The following is a 16,536-nucleotide window of genomic DNA, read 5'->3' as shown; positions in this document are numbered from 1 at the left end:
CCTTCTACTTGTTGCTTTAATCTGCTGATTTCGACACAATAACCTCTTTCCTTTGCTAACCAATCCCAATGCCTTTGCGATGACTCGGTGAAATCCCGGATGTGGGGTCTCTTAGCTGGCCTTTCATGCTCGAGTTCCCTTCTATACCATGCAAGGTAACCTGGCGCCGTTTCTCCCTTGGCTCGATCCCGCACGCAAGTATCTGATTTCAAATATTGACCCTCATTCCAGATTTGGCGAATCTTCGCTTCTGGGAACTGTCCGTTAGGACTTATCTCAACTGTTTGAGCGCTAAGATCTTCCTCATGAGGTACTGTCTGGCACCTTCCGAACTGTCTCAAAACTCGGCCGGGTGCGTAAGGTTGAATGCTCTTAAGCCCCATCAGCAAGAAATGAGTTTTAGCCGCCGACATATATAAGATCTCATCAACAGGCAACCATCCCAACGTCCATTGTATTTGGCTGGCAGTAAGAGCTTGCAAGAACGAGGTCCATGCCAGGACTCCTTTGGGCCAAATGATCTCTCTGGTTCTCGTGTAAGATTCTTCTATGCGGGTCTTTTCCGGGGAACCATGGCTCAATACCTCGGAATGATGGCAGAGGTGCTCGGTCATCCATATCTGTAGGAGCAAGTTACAACCTTCGAAGAAATTTCCCCCAGCTTTACAAGCTGTGAGAGCTCGAAAGATGTCAGATACCACCATTGGCGCGAGAGTACTGCCACTTTGCGTGAGTAAAGTGCTGACGACCCCAGATATCTTCAAATCAATGTTTCCATCTTTTCTCGGAAATACCAGAAGACCCAGAAACATTATCATGAACGCCACCCGTCTGTGCTCGTCCCACTTCTGACGAACTCCTTTGCTGCACAGTTTGTTGATTGGATTATTGAATCCCCCCTCGTGACCGTATCTATCATATATGAAGCATGGAGTACAGAATCCGGCTGCTAGATCCGGGTTGTGGACTGTTCTAGGTATTTTCAATGAATCCAGGAACCGATGTACCGTGACGACTCTTGGGGCGACCAAGTATTTTTCCCTCAACGGAAGTTCAGTATTCCCGATGTATCCGGCCATTTCTTCCAAAGTTGGGGTGAGCTCAAAATCAGAGAAATGGAAAACATTGTGCGCCGGGTCCCAATAGGTAACCAAAGCTCTTATGATATCTCCCCGAGGCTGGATTTCCAACAGACCCACAAGACCTTTCAAATATTTCTTAACCTCATTTTGTCCTTCAACACCTAGATCATTCCACCATAGCCGTAACTTGACAGGGATTTTGGTCATTATTGAAAAATGTTCATTTTGCATCGTGCTCATCCTGCACATTTATTAAGGTGATTTTAACAAAATTGACTGACTCAAATTTTTTATTTTTTTTTACAGAGAGGATCAAGCTTTGACCACGGCCTTTAAACACTTCGGAGACAAAGATTTTAAGGCTGTGCGGGTCTAAAAAACGCTAAACAAGACCCAAAGGTGGCTGTTTATGCAAAGTCAGCCTTCCGGCGTCCTTTTCGGGAACATTCGGCTATTTATGATAAAACAACGTCACCTGACTTATTTACGACTCTATTAAAAATTTGACACATCTTTTATTTATTTATTTACTGATTTTTGGCTATTTAGAAAAATGGGGTTGAACCCGACGAGGGTTGCCTACGTATCTCACATCCGGTGAGAATCAAACCGGCGTAGTTCGGGATATCGTAAAATTAGGGGAAAAAAATCGAATAAACCTAGAAATTACGAATGCGTATTTTTTTACATTTTTTGAAAAGAGATAAAGATTAAAGAAACTATTCATTATTATTTTTTTTATATTATTTTTAAGAGAAATTTGGACTATTAGTCTGAATTCATAAAAGGGGTACTACGAAAGAAACAACACATTTTTTTTTGAATTATGAATTTTCGATTTTTTTTTTACTTTTTAAAATAAATACCTTTTCTTTTTATTTTGATAAAAGAAAATTTTTATATATTTTTTTTAATAACTCTCAATAAAACAAGACAGTTGTTTTTTAGAAAAATTCCGGCGAGGTTTTGACACTACTTGGACATTGGTTTTATTTTCTAAAAATAAGTAATTATCTCCCCTACGCTGCTATTTTCCCTTTTCTTTTAGGAACCGGTCAACATGCGGAACCGAAGCAAATAAATGCACAACACAGATAAGAATGCACCATGATGGTCTTTTCCATTTCAGGTAGCCTGTCCTAGACGGACCCAACCCCTGTGTTCAGTCCCCTAAGTAAAATGCAATATGATGCAAATAAGCGTTCCTACTAGGGATCCGGCATGAAGTTTCGTTATACTAGGTTTAAACCTTGGTATTTGTTCTAGACTGTGTACCCGAGCGGACAACTCGAGTCGAGGAGGGGGCTACGTACCGGGGACCCGCGAGATCGTCCGGCTTTGTAACTTGTCCGACCTCTTTCTTATTTCAGGTATTGACACTAACAGAATAGGGAGTCTCGACCAGCGAGCTTCTCCCCGGAGGTAAGAAAAGAAGGGTTTCGGCACAGTTTATATACAGTTCAGATAATATCAAAAGCGGTAAAAGACAACATTTAGCACTTTTATGCAAAACATGTAATAAAGATCAGATAATAAAGCCAAATATAACAATTATTCTAAGCTCGAATTCTTGGACCCTGAACCAGTGGTTCTGGGTCAATAAATCCCCAGCAGAGTCGCCAGAGCTGTCACACCTCCTTTTTGCGCGCCCGCCCCGAAGGGTTAAATGCGCGAGGGGAGTTTTTCCAATTTAAGTGACAATATTCGAAATGGGATTATTTATTTAATTCAGAGTCGCCACTTGGGAAAGGTTTGGCTTTTGGTGTCCCAAGTCACCGGTTTATCTTGAATCCCAAATCGAGGAAATTTTCGACTTTTCCAAATGAAGTCTGCGAACCAGAAATTCTAAGTAAGGAATTCTGTTGACCCGAGGGAAGGTGTTAGGCACCCTCGAATCTCGTGGTTCTAGCACGGTCGCTTAAATTGTTATAATGGCTAAATATCTGATTTAAATACATGTTGTGACTTATGTGCTTTTATTAAGTTTAAACCGCTTTTATTATTATCATTTATTTTATAGAATTGCAACGTCGTGAAAATGCGTCTCGAACCACGTCACAATCAATGCGCCCGTAGTTGTTAACACATTTTGACTCCGTTGAGACTTGGATTTGGGTCACATCAATGTGCACCCGATCTTAAGAATATAATTTACTTAAAGTCGCGCCTAAAGAATCTAAACGCGTTATTATCTTTGGGGACGGCAGTGGAATTCACTAAACAGTCCGTCCAAAATTCTAAGTATTTATCATGATCAATTATTGAGGGCCCCCCAATTTGCATTTTTATTCGGCGAGGCTCGTCTCATTATTTTAGAAAGGGTACCCTACAGTGGCTGCATTTCTACTACGTTTATCTTTAAAGAGAAGGATGATGCCGAACTTTGCTTGTTTGAACAAATACAGACTGAATCCTTATTATGTTTGCCGAACTTAAACTTGTTTGATTACCTGATTGATTGTTTATGAGGTGAGGGTTACCTCATGCTTTGTCTTCATCGAGTGAATACGCTTATTAATTGGCTAAGTGAGATTGCAAACAAACTGGCAACATATATTGAGTTATGTTTAACGACCTCCCAGTTCTACTTTAACACTCTAAACTATTTGAAATTGATAAACGAAATCGGCTGTTTATTAGGAAAATTACTACTAATTGAACTCAAAATGACTATTAGTTTCTCTCAACAATCATCACATTGTTTTGAAACAAAGAATCTGTACCGAAACCTGATATCGAACCGGCATTGGAACAAATAAACTGACAAGCGAACTGGCATTCATAGCAAGACTTTTAATATGACTGCATGAGAGTTTGTTTGGGATACATCTATCCCAGACCTAATACCACAGATTTGTCAATTCAGTGGTCTAGGCAAAAATACATACAAGTGCTTGCCATGACTCTATGTTATACAGTCGTAACTAAACCAAACAGCATTATACTGAACTGAACGTATACCAAATCAAACATGCTGTCTATATCATATTGTCATTACTATTGAACAGTGCTATCTAACAGTCCATCTCAACAGAATGTATGCTAGTTTTATACAAAGTATTTGCAGTTTGCAGTAAAATACAATCCCAACTAACATTCGACCTATTTTTAACACCAATGTTATAACATGAACAACTGTTCGTTTTCTTTATTTCTGATTCAACTTCAAACTTTCAACAATACAAGGTTTCAGAGGTCGTGTACCTGGAAATATTGGACAGTTGAAGCAAAGAGGCAGTCAGCAGAGTACAATGACAACAAAATATGCAGCAACAATCACAGCATTATCAGTAGCAGCAGGGCAGAATAGCAGCAGGCAAAACAATACAACAAGGAACAGGCTTGAGTGCAGAGATGCAGCTATGGCCAATAGAAAGAAATAGCCAAATAACAGCAACACCCAATGGAGTAGAATCAAAACTCTAGACAGACCAAACCAGTGGTAAACCAATGGAAACACTCGACTAACAGACACAACTGGAATTTCAAAGAATCAGAATTGATTTGAACAAGTTCAGCAGCTGAAAACCAATACTAATAGGAGGAAAAGGTTTCTGATTGTTGGTTGTATAGCTTCTATCCCTTAACCTCTCTCTATCTGTGTTTTTGTTTTTCCTTTTCAGCTCTTAAGGTTCCCAATCCCCTCACTGTGTGTGTATATTTTCTTTTTCAGGTCTGATCCTCTCTATCCTCTGATTCTATCCCCCTTTTTTATCTCCCAGGTCCTCCTCTTTTATAAGCCCTCCTTACCCCTTTTTAACAGCCTGTTTTCGAAATGTCACAGTACTCCTCCCATGTGTCTTTTACCTTTTCAGATCCCAATTAGTGATTTAAGTATATTACCTCCATCAACATTCCCTGGCAGACTTACTTTAAAAGGTTTAAATACTTTTTAAACTTAAAGCAAGGTATGGGCAGTAGAATATGTCTGATAGCATATGCTGTCAACACATTTTAAATTTAAAAGCCCCTTTTATGAAGGAAACAGGCTGTGCACAATGCACATGCTGTGCACAAGTGCACATGCCATCAACTCAGATTTCAATTAACAGACCAAGCCTTAGGTTTCTGAAATCATATTAACAGCTATAAGTAACTGGACTTGGTTCTTAATTGATTCAGGCAAATGTTCAACAGAAGCAAGTCAATTTGTTATTGTTCGGACAGTTGAAACTAATTGACGACTCATGTCGACTCGACGATATTAGCATTAACATACACAATCGTAGCCAAAAATCAGACATTTAAACAGTATCGATACATGGTTCGAATTATACTGACTAAGCAGAAATACACTCGAGGAGTCAACTAGTCAGTACAAACTTAAAAATCAGCTACTTGCACAACATTTACATACTCATTATCAGAACAAATGGAAAGACTCACTCAAACAAACAGAAGTTCAGGCAAAGTGGACAAACAAAAGTTGGTAAAATTGAAACAAATATGAACAGATTTTTTTTTAAAACAAATCAACGGAGAAAAGAATACAAGACTCACCTCAAACCGTAAAAGGGTCAAAACCTTAACTTGGACTTGGTCAGGCCTTTCTTAAGGCTGAACGGACTTTAAACGAAGTGTTTCTCAGATGAGAAACACTTTGATTAAGGTCCATTAGACCTTAATTTCTTCGGTTGAAACAGTGACGGAAAAACACAAAACTTTCAAACTTAGATCTGGGATTCAGGCTTCCCTGATCAGATTCAGACCAAACCAAGTATGGTTTGGTCACGAGGGGGTCTGGGGAGTATCTGGTGTGAAGCTGGGGTTAAACCGTGTAGATCGAGTTTCGACTCGAATCTTCAAATGAAGATTCGAGAAGGTGGGGAGGGATTCGAACTATAGGGTTAATGGATTCATGTTCAGGATGGCAAGGGGGTTCTAGGGTGTTAAGGGGAAGGTCACCGGCGTCCATGCCGCCGGTTTTCATGGTGGAGGATACAGGGGCGGCTCTAGGTTTTGATGGGGATGAGGTTGAAGACGGGAGTTGGGGTATCTGATGGGGGGCAGGGTAAGGTTATAGGCTTATATATGGAATAGGCGGGCTGATCTCAGCCATCGGATTAACTGGAGTCAATGGCTTGGATCTAAAGGCCTCGGGGAAACGATGTCGTTTCAACTAAAGGGGGTTTGGGTTGGTCCGGGTGGAAACGGGTCGGGTTCTGTTCGTGGGTATAGGAAATGTGATCTTGGCCGTTGATCAATCTGAGATCAACGGCCCAGATCAAACTGTATCCATACGACGTCGTTTGGACTCTCTGGGCATCATCTGGACTGGACCGGGCAGGCTTGGTTTGAACGTCGTTTGTTTGGGCCAATTTATTAAAATTGGCCCAATCCGGAATAATTGCTGATTTTTTTTCTTTTTTTTTCTTTTTTTTTATTTTAAAAACAAAACTAAGCAAAAAATCAAAATTAAAAATTAAATACACACTCAATACAATTATTTGCATACACACTAAAATATTTCAAAACAGGTAAAGTCAAACCAAATAAAATCACGGACGAAGATGCCTAGTCATGATTTTCTATTTAACGACCGGATTACGGTTCGAATTATGCAGGACACATATATTTTTTTGAATTTTATTTTAAAAAAGTAAATAAATAAAAATGGGCCGAAGTCACAAATAAATCAACAAGGTGCCGCACAGAAATCCAAAATTGTACAGCAGGGCCAATTATTATTTTTTTATTTCTTTTTGGAGCGATTGTCGTGCGAAACAAAAATCACGTGCTCACAATCTTTGTTGGATCTAACTCTATATCTCTCCTGCTTACTATGAAACCCAAAAGCTTGCCTGATGGGACTCCGAAGGCGCATTTGGCCGGGTTCAGCTTCAAGTCGTACTTTCTCAGTCTCTCGAAGAATTTCCTCAAGTCTTGGATATGATTGTCTCGAGTCCTGGACTTGATTATCACGTCATCCACATACACCTCTATTTCTTGATGCATCATGTCATGAAAAATGGCAGTCATGGCTCTCATGTAAGTTGCCCCAGCATTCTTCAGACCGAATGGCATAACCCGATAACAGTAAGTGCCCCATGGTGTAGTGAATGCAGTCTTCTCAGCGTCTTCTTCATCCATCAACACCTGATGATATCCAGCGTAACAATCTACGAAAGACTGGATCTCATGTTTGGCGCAATTATCAACAAGGATGTGGATGTTGGGCAATGGGAAATTGTCTTTGGGACTCGCTCTGTTCAAATCTCGATAATCCACACAGACCCGAGTTTTCCCATCTTTTATCGGCACTGGAACTACATTCGCTAACCACGTGGTGTACTGGATTACCCGAATTACTCCCGTTTTCAGCTGCTTGGTGATTTCTTCTTTAATCTTGTCACTAACATCAGTTTTGAACTTTCTTTGCTTTTGTTGAACTGGAAGACAATCAGGGTGAATTGGCAATTTATGCACCACTAGATCAACGCTTAATCCTGGCATGTCATCGTATGACCAAGCAAACACATCTTTAAATTCAACAAGGAGTTGAACTATCACGTTTCGCGTTCTCTCGTCCGTGTGAATGCTTATTTTGGTCTCTCGGATTTCTTCAGGAGTTCCCAAATTACCTGGTTCGGTGTCATTCAGATTCGGCTTAGGTTTGTTCTCAAAGTGTTCCAATTCTCGATTTATTTCCTTGAAAGCCTCTTCTTCGTCGTATTCCATTTCTTGGTTCATTATTTCGCAGTTAGATCGCATGTTTGAATCCGGGCATGAAGTCCGCAAGCATATCATGTTATTTAAAGCCGCATTATTAGAACTGAAAGAAATAAAACAGAAAAATAAAAAAATCAGAGAGAATAAATAAGATAAAAGATGAAATATTTATTTCATTTCATTGAATTTTGAAGATAATAGGGTTTACATCAGAATTTAAGGACAGGAAACTAAAAGGAAATCATTCGAGTTACACCCCAAAATAACTCGTGATGCAGAAAAGGTGGCAAGACTGGTCTACCAGGATTCCCGCTTGATCGGAAACGGAGTAGCCTTCCAGTTTTGCAATTTGGCATCGGGCCCCATGTAAAGCACCTCAGCGGTGCTCGAGCCTTCTCCCGGCTGAACCATATGGGTTTCGTACATCATTTGCCTCATAACCTCACAGATTTCTTCAATTTCCTCGGTCGTGAAGGTCTCATCCTCTCTTTCTTCATTGTACTTGGGTTTGACGAATGTTTTGTAAAGATGGGGAATTGGCTGAGATAATACCCAACCATTGCTCTTCCGTTGGTTTGCCCACATTACGTCAGCTTCTTCGGCGTAAAAACCAATACCGAAGAACTTTTCGGCGGCAGGTAATGTGATAGGTTCGGTGATACCTTGCAATGATGCCCCGAGTCCCTTTCCCAGTTTATAACCATGCCTGATCATTTCCTTGGCAACCATAACTGACGCTTTTGAGAGAAAAGGTTGAGGGTAGGGGCTTCCTTCTTCGCATTGGTCTGCGACCACAACCTCGAAAACTTGATAGACTATGTGTTCACTACCCTCCTTAGCTTCGAGGCATGGAACCGACGGGTCTCGATAAATTGAATGCTCATCCTCTCCGTGGACTATAATCTCTTGATTTTCATGTACAAATTTTACCATCTGGTGGAGAGTAGAAGGTATGGCTTCCGTCGCATGAATCCAGGGCCTTCCTAGAAGGAAATTGTAAGAAGTATCCATATCTAGGACCTGAAAGGTCACCTCAAACTCCACAGGTCCAATAGTCAAAATCAAATCGATCTCGCCTAGGGTGTCCCTTTTGATGCCGTCAAAGGCACGAACACATACGCTGTTGGGCCTGATTCTCCCTTTTTCGATCTCCATTCTTTGCAAAGTCGAAAGGGGACAGATATCCACTCCGGACCCGCCATCCAGCATGACCCTCTTCACATAGTACCCTTCACATTTAACTGTTAGGTGGAGGGCCTTGTTGTGAGCGGCCCCTTCCGGGGGCAGATCATTTTTGCTGAAGGAAATTTGATTGATCATGAAAAATCTTTCTGCCATCCTCTCTAGCTGTTCCACGGTAGTTTCAATTGGGACGTAAGCTTCATTGAGGGTCTTGATCAACACTTTTTGATGCTCAGTTGAATTCATCAATAGAGACCACAACGAGACCTGAGCGGGAGAGTTTCGGAGTTGATCAATTATCTCGTAGTCTGCAGTTTTCATTTTCCTGAAAAACTCTTCCGCTTCCTCGGCGCTAACCGGTTTCTTGAGTGGGAAACGCTTCTTTGTAGAATCATTCAACTCCTCCAGGTTGAGGTATTTCTCAGTTGGGTTAGTTTCATTCACTTCTCCCAGGATTTCTTTTCCTTTGTAGGTTACTACCGCCTTGTTATAATTCCATGGGACGGTAGTAGGATCCGTCATGGGCCTCTGCGGCGCGCGTCCAATAATCACGGGCTCATTCAGCCTAGGTGAAATTATTGGGCCCCGTTCCGCATAGGTCCCTTTGGGCACATACATCTTAGATCCTTTGTTCAGCTCAAACCTTCTTGGAGGGCTCAATGTCACTTGTCCTTTCTTCGAACCTCGGGGGACATAAAGGACAGTATCTTTCGAGGCTACTACCTCAATTTTTGTTTTCACTGCTTTTTCTGTGTTTTGAGGGGGGTTTTTACTCTTCTTGTCCACCTTTTCTTGCTTTGCATACGTCTTGGGATCTTTCTCAAAGTCGGAGATTGCAATGATGGCTTTCAAGACAGGATCAAACTCTTTATCTTCGCAGATCATCCCAATAATCGGTCCATTGTTGTGAGCCGGTAACGGATTGTTGGTCACATTAGGAATGTCTTCGTCCTTTTAACACTATTCGCTTTTGTTCTATGAGGTTTTCAACAACCCTTTTCAAAGTCCAACAGCTCTCAGTGTCATGTCCTTCCACTCCAGAATGATAGGCACATCGGGCACCAGGTTGGTAAGAGGGTGACTCTGGGTTTTGCCTATTTGGGGGTACGGGTTGTAACAAACCCATTTGGACCAATTTGGGGAAAAGGTTGGAATATGATTCACCAATAGGTGTGAAGTCCATTTTCCTGGGCGGCTCTCGAGTGCGGGCGTTGTAGGGGAGATTATTTTGTAGAGGTCGGGGATTATACTGAGCTTGGTGAGGAGGTTGATTTCTTGGAAATTGAGCTCGTTTTTGGTGAAATTGTTGTTGTGGCCTAATATATGGTTGTGCATTCATTACTGTGTAGGGCTGAAGGTTCATAGCATAGGCCGCATCTTGATGGGGGTAGTAGTGTTGCGGGGGTCTTTCAGAGAAATGAAATCTGGACGGATGGGGTTTTCTTACACTCGAAGTTGCCATTGTTGCTTCTTCCTTCTTCTTTCGGTTTGCTCCTCCTCCAGACCCGCCTTGGATTGCTTGGGAGGTGGCCCTTATAGCAGACTGACTCAAGATTCGCCCTGTTTTTAAACCATTTTCCACCATTTCACCGATTTTGATGGCTTCAGCAAACGGCTTTCCCATTGCAGACATCATGTTTTGATAATAATCAGCCTCTTGAGCTTGAAGGAAAACGCTGACCATTTCTGTTTCATCCATGGGAGGTTTGACTCTGGATGCTTGTTCGCGCCATTTGACAGCATATTCTCGGAAGCTCTCCGAAGGCTTCTTCTTTAGATTTGACAATGAATTCCTGTCGGGGGCAATGTCGATGTTATATTGAAACTGCCTGACAAAATCCCTAGCCAAGTCGTCCCAAATGTGCCAACGAGATACTTCCTGATCCGTATACCATTCAGAAGCAATACCAGTCAAAGTTTCTCCAAAGTAAGCCATAAGAAGTTCTTCTTTTCCGCCCGCTCCCCGCAACTGGTTGCAGTACCTTTTGAGGTGGGCTATGGGGTCCCCATGCCCGTCATATTTCTCAAACTTTGGGGTTTTGAAACCCAAGGGCAGATGTACGTGTGGGAACATGCACAGGTCAGCGTAAGATACGCTTTTTTGCCCGCTCAGACCCTGTATATTTTTGAGAGTTTGCTCCATGCTTCTCATTTTTCTGGTCATTTCCTCTTGTTCAGGCGTTTTCTCGGCTTTCTCCTGTCCTGCGATAAACTCGTACCGAGATGGCTGAGGGTAAGCATTGGTAGTGAACTGACTAGGTTCCAATGGAAGAGGTGGTGCTTGAAATGTAAGGGATGATGAATCGAAGTTAGGCCTGGGTAAGACAGGTTGTGCCGTGGATGAACAAGGTGGAGCAGTGAATATGTTTGAAACCGCTCTGGCAGCTAACACCTGGGGGCGAGACTCAGAACGTGTTCCAGTAAAGTAGGTTGAGATGGTAGGAAATCCCAGTGGGGTATTTGGATAACTTGTGGGGATGTTGGAGGTCCCACTTGCCCTAGGAAAAAGCTCAGGGAATCCAGGGATCGCACTTGGTGGCTCTTTTCCATTGGCCCAGGCGTCCCACATTTCCATCATGCGGAGACGCAGAATCCTATTTTCCTCGACAGTTGCTGACTCAGAAGTTGGGATGACTGAGATTGAACTTTCCTCCGAAATAGGAATCGTTGGCAGAGGAATTTCTGAAGACATTTCGACACTTCCCTTCGACCTTGTGAAATATGTATGAGCAATTCCTCTTGATTTAGCGAAGGGTGGTTGAACGTTTCCTTTTGATCTCGTGAAGTATGTATGAGAGGCCAGATTACCACAAAACCAAACCACTTTTCTAGGAACCTGAACTTATCAGCAAACATGACGGTTAGTGTAAAACAAATAACAGACAGGTAATCTCACATTGGGGTGTGATGCACCTATACAGTCAGGGGAGTTTCTACATGCTTGCAACAAAGACATGTGTCATTCCGGCTTCTCCTTAGGCTTTTCTTTTATTTATCACCATTTTTCTTTCTTTGTTTTTTTATTTTATTTTATTATTTGCAGTTAAAAATGTGACCGGATCTGATGAGGATTGCCTACGTATCACGATGCCGCGTGAATCAGATCTTGCGTAGTTCGGAATAGAGGAGTGTAAAAGAAGCACACATTTTATTACTTAAAGCAATCTATTACAACCAACATTTGAAAAAGGGGAAAATGAACAAACCTTGAAAACAAATGCAGACTCAAACAAACTAATGCACCCTAATGCGAAAAGATAGACAAAAGATGCTAAGATACAGACTCGACCTATGAATAAATCAAGGTTTCGAGAATTGGCGCCCGCGGGGCATCGTTCGGCCTCGCCGCGGTCTTAGGTGTGAGATCCCTTTCAAGTTGTTCCAGCTCATGCATGGTTTGCTTGACATACACCATCACTGCCGAGAGAACGGTAATGGTGGTCATGTTTTCACACCGTAGACATCTTCTGATGATGGCATGGGCAATGGTCCTGATCTTATACCTGGTTCGCCTCTTCTCTTTGAGTAAGTGCTCTATTTGATCATTACGGGCTGTCATAACCCGAGAATCCTGGAGGCATTGATTTTGCCACTACCGAATTTCTACTTCCATCTGGGCTAAAAGCTTGCGGCAATGTCTATTTTCAACTCCTAGGGTTCGGGTTTGCTCAAACGCTCTGTCCACCTTTTCCTTCAAATTGGCAATGGTTCGCTCGTGATCCCTTTCCAACTGTTGTAATTGCCGATTACGTTTTTCTGTCCTTCTTGCCCAGTGTGCCTCGAGCCCCGCTATGATATTTTCTGACTCAGTCTGGCGCTCCCCAATTTCCGTCCTTAGAGCTTTTATTAATCGTTCATCCGACCGACTCCTTTGTTGGTTATCAGCATCTAACCTCATTTGTTTTATCCGGGCCTTGAGCATCTCGTTTTCCTGAGCCAACCTGTTCTTTTCTCCCAGATCGGTAGCAACTTGCACGTTGTGCTCATATTTTAGACCTTCCACTTGTTGCTTCAACTTGCTGATTTCGGTACGATAACCTCTTTCTTTTGCCAACCAATCCCACTGCTTTTGCGATGACTCGGCGAAATTCAAGATGTGGGGTCTTTTAGCCGGCCTTTCGTGTTCGAGTTCTCTTCTGTACCATGCAAGGTAACCTGGCGCCATTTCACTTTTGGCCGGATCCTGCACACAAGTATCTGCTTTCAAATATTGACATTCATTCCAGATCTGGCGGATTTTTGCTTCAGGAAATTGTCCGTCAGGGCTTATCTCAATTGTTTGAGCACTAAGATCTTCCTCGTGTGGCACTATCTGATATCTTCCGAGTTGTCTCAAGACTCGGCAGGGCGCGTAAGGTTGAATGCTCTTAAGTCCCATCAGTAGGAAATGAGTTCTAGTTGCTGGCATATACATGATCTCATCAACAGGCAACCATCCCAGTGTCCACTGTATTTGGCTGGCAGTAAGAGCTTGAAAGAATGAAGTCCATGCCATAACTCCTTTGGGTAGACTGATCTCTTTGGTTCTCGTGTAAAACTCTTCTATGCAAGTCTTTTCCGGGGAACCATGGCTCAAAATCTTGGAACGATGGCAGAGGTGCTCGGTCATCCACATTTGTAGGAGCAAGTTACAACCTTCGAAGAAATTTCCCCCAGCTTTACAAGCTGTGAGAGCTCGAAAAATGTCAGATACCACCATAGGCGCGAGAGTACTGTCACTTTGTGTGAGCAAAGTACTGACGACCCCGGATATTTTCAGATCAATATTCCCATCTTTCCTCGGAAATACCAGAAGGCCCAAAAATGTTATCATGAAAGCCACCCGTCTGTGCTTATCCCACTTCTGACGACTTCCTTTGCTGCATAGCTTGTTAATCGGATTGTTGAATCCTCCTACATGACCATACCTGTCGTATATGAAGCATGGATTACAGAAACCGGCGGCCAAATCTGGGTTATGGACCGTCCTGGGTATTTTTAGTGAGTCTAGAAATCGATGCACCGTGACAGCTCTTGGGGCGACCAGGTATCTTTGCCTTAATGGAAGTTCAGCATTTCCGATGTACCCAGCCATTTCCTCCAGAGTTGGGGTGAGTTCAAAATCGGAGAAGTGGAAAACATTGTGCGTTGGGTCCCAGTAAGTGACCAAAGATCTTATGATATCTCCCCGAGGCTGGATTTCCAGTAAACTCGTGAGACCTTTCAGATATTTCTTGACTTCATCTTGTCCTTCAAGACCTAGATCATTCCACCATAGTCGTAACTTGACAGGGATTTTAGTCATTATCGAAAAATGCTCATTTTGCATTGTGCTTATCCTGCACATTTATTAAGGTGATTATACCAACGAAAAACTTTTATTAGACTCAAAAAAAATAAAACTATCTATATATATTATTGTTTTTTTTAAAAAAAAAATTTGTTTTCAAAATAATGGACTCGGTTTTCAAATGCGGCCTTTTAGTACTTCGGGAATGAAGATTTTAAGGCTGCAAGGATCAACTGGTCAAAAATAAAAACGATGACCAAAGATGATCGTTTATGCAATGTCAGCCTTCCGCCGTCCCTTTCGGGAACATTCGACTGTTTTTTACAACAAAAACATCACTTGATTTTTTTTTAGAATGGTGACACGACATTGGGAACATGGCCTCACAGAGCCTCGGGGACGAGGATTCCGAGGCTGTCAGGCAAATTGATCAAAGTTCAAAATGACAAAAAATGGCTGTTTGTGAAAAGTCAGCCTTCCGGCGTCCCTTTCGGGAATATTCGGCTATTCTTGACAAAACAGCATCACCCTACTCATTTATGATGATGTTAAAAAAAATCCAGACATTTTGGCTATTTCTGAAAAAGGGAAGGTTGGACCCGATGAGGGTTGCCTACGTATCTCACACCCTGTGAGAATCAAACCGGCGTAGTTCGGTCAATCAGGCGTAGAGTACAAATAAACTAAACCCCTTCTGACTACAATCTTTTTTTAAAGGAAAAAAAAGTATTTTTCCTGGAATTGTTTTTATTTATACTTCGTTTTTTTTAAAGGAAATATTTATGAATTTTAAACTTCTTTTCACCCTTTTTTTTTAAATTTCGAAAATCTTTTTTTTTTTAAAAAAAACGGAACAAATACCTTTTTTTTTTGATTTTTTGATTTTTCTCCCTTTTTTTTTACTTTTAAATAAATACCCGTTTTTGGATTTTGAAAATGATTAAAAGGAATTTTTTTTTTGTTTTTATACATAAATCAAACTAAAAGACAAATTTTTGTTTTCATTTTTTTTAAGAAAATTCCGGTGAGGTTTTGACACTACTTGGACATTAGTTTTATTTTTTCCAAAATAAGTAATTATCTCCCTACGCTGCTATTTTTCTCTTTCCTCTTTTTTTTTATTTTTTGAAATTTTTTTTTAGAAACCGGTCAGCATGCAGATCTGAAGCAAATAAATGCGCCAACCAACGGGATGCAACAGGATGGTCTTTTCATTTCAGGTTGCCTGTCCTAGACGGACCCAGCCCCTGTGTTGAGTCCCCTACGTCAAATGCAACATGATGCAAATAATCGTTCCTACTAGGGATCCAACATGAGGTTTCGTTATGCTAGGTTTATAACCTGGGTATATGTTTTAGACTGTGTACCCGAGCGGACAACTCGAGTCGAGGAGGGGGCTACGTACCGGGGACCCGCGAGATCGTCCGGCTTTGTAACTTGTCCGGCCTCTTTCTTATTTAAGGTATTGACACTAACAGAATGGGGAGTCTCGACCAGCGAGCTTCTCCCCGGAGGTAAGAAGAGAAGGGTTTCGGCACAGTTTATATACAGTTCAGATAATATCAAAGCGGTAAAAGACAACATTTAGCACGTTATGCAAAAACATGTAATAAAGATCAGATAATAAAGCCAAATATAACAATTATTCTAAGCTCGAATTCTTGAACCCTGAACCAAAGGTTCTAGGTTCGAAATTCCCCAGCAGAGTCGCCAGAGCTGTCACACCTCCTTTTTGCGCGCCCGCCCCGAAGGGTTGAATGCGCGAGGGAGTTTTTTCCAATTTAAGTGACAATATTCGAAATGGGATTATTTATTTAATTCAGAGTCGCCACTTGGGAAAGGTTTGGCTTTTGGTGTCCCAAGTCACCGGTTTATCTTAAATCCCAAATCGAGGAAAATATTCGACTTTCCAAATGAAGTCTGCGAACCAGAAATTCTAAGTAAGGAATTCTGTTGACCCGAGGGAAGGTGTTAGGCACCCTCGAATCCCGTGGTTCTAGCACGGTCGCTTAAATTGTTATAATGGCTAGATATCTGATTTATTACATGTTATTACTTATGTGCTTTCATTAAGTTTAAAACCGCTTTTATTATTATTTATTTTTTATGGAATTGCAACATTGTAAAAATGCATTTCGAACCATGTCACAATCAATGCGCCCATGGTTGTTAATACATTCCGACTCCGTTGAGATTTGGATTTGGGTCACATAAATGCGCACCCGAATTTAAGAAGGTAAGATTATTAAAATGCACGCCTGAAGCAATTATCGTATTATTATTTCTGGGTAAGGCCGTGGAATTTTGCTAAACGGCTCATCCCGAAGTCTAAGT

This window comes from Nicotiana sylvestris, chromosome 10 (genome assembly GCF_000393655.2).
Source record: "Nicotiana sylvestris chromosome 10, ASM39365v2, whole genome shotgun sequence".
Lineage (NCBI taxonomy): Eukaryota > Viridiplantae > Streptophyta > Magnoliopsida > Solanales > Solanaceae > Nicotiana > Nicotiana sylvestris.
The sequence above is the reverse complement of the archived record's forward strand: the minus strand, read 5'-3'. Positions refer to the sequence as shown.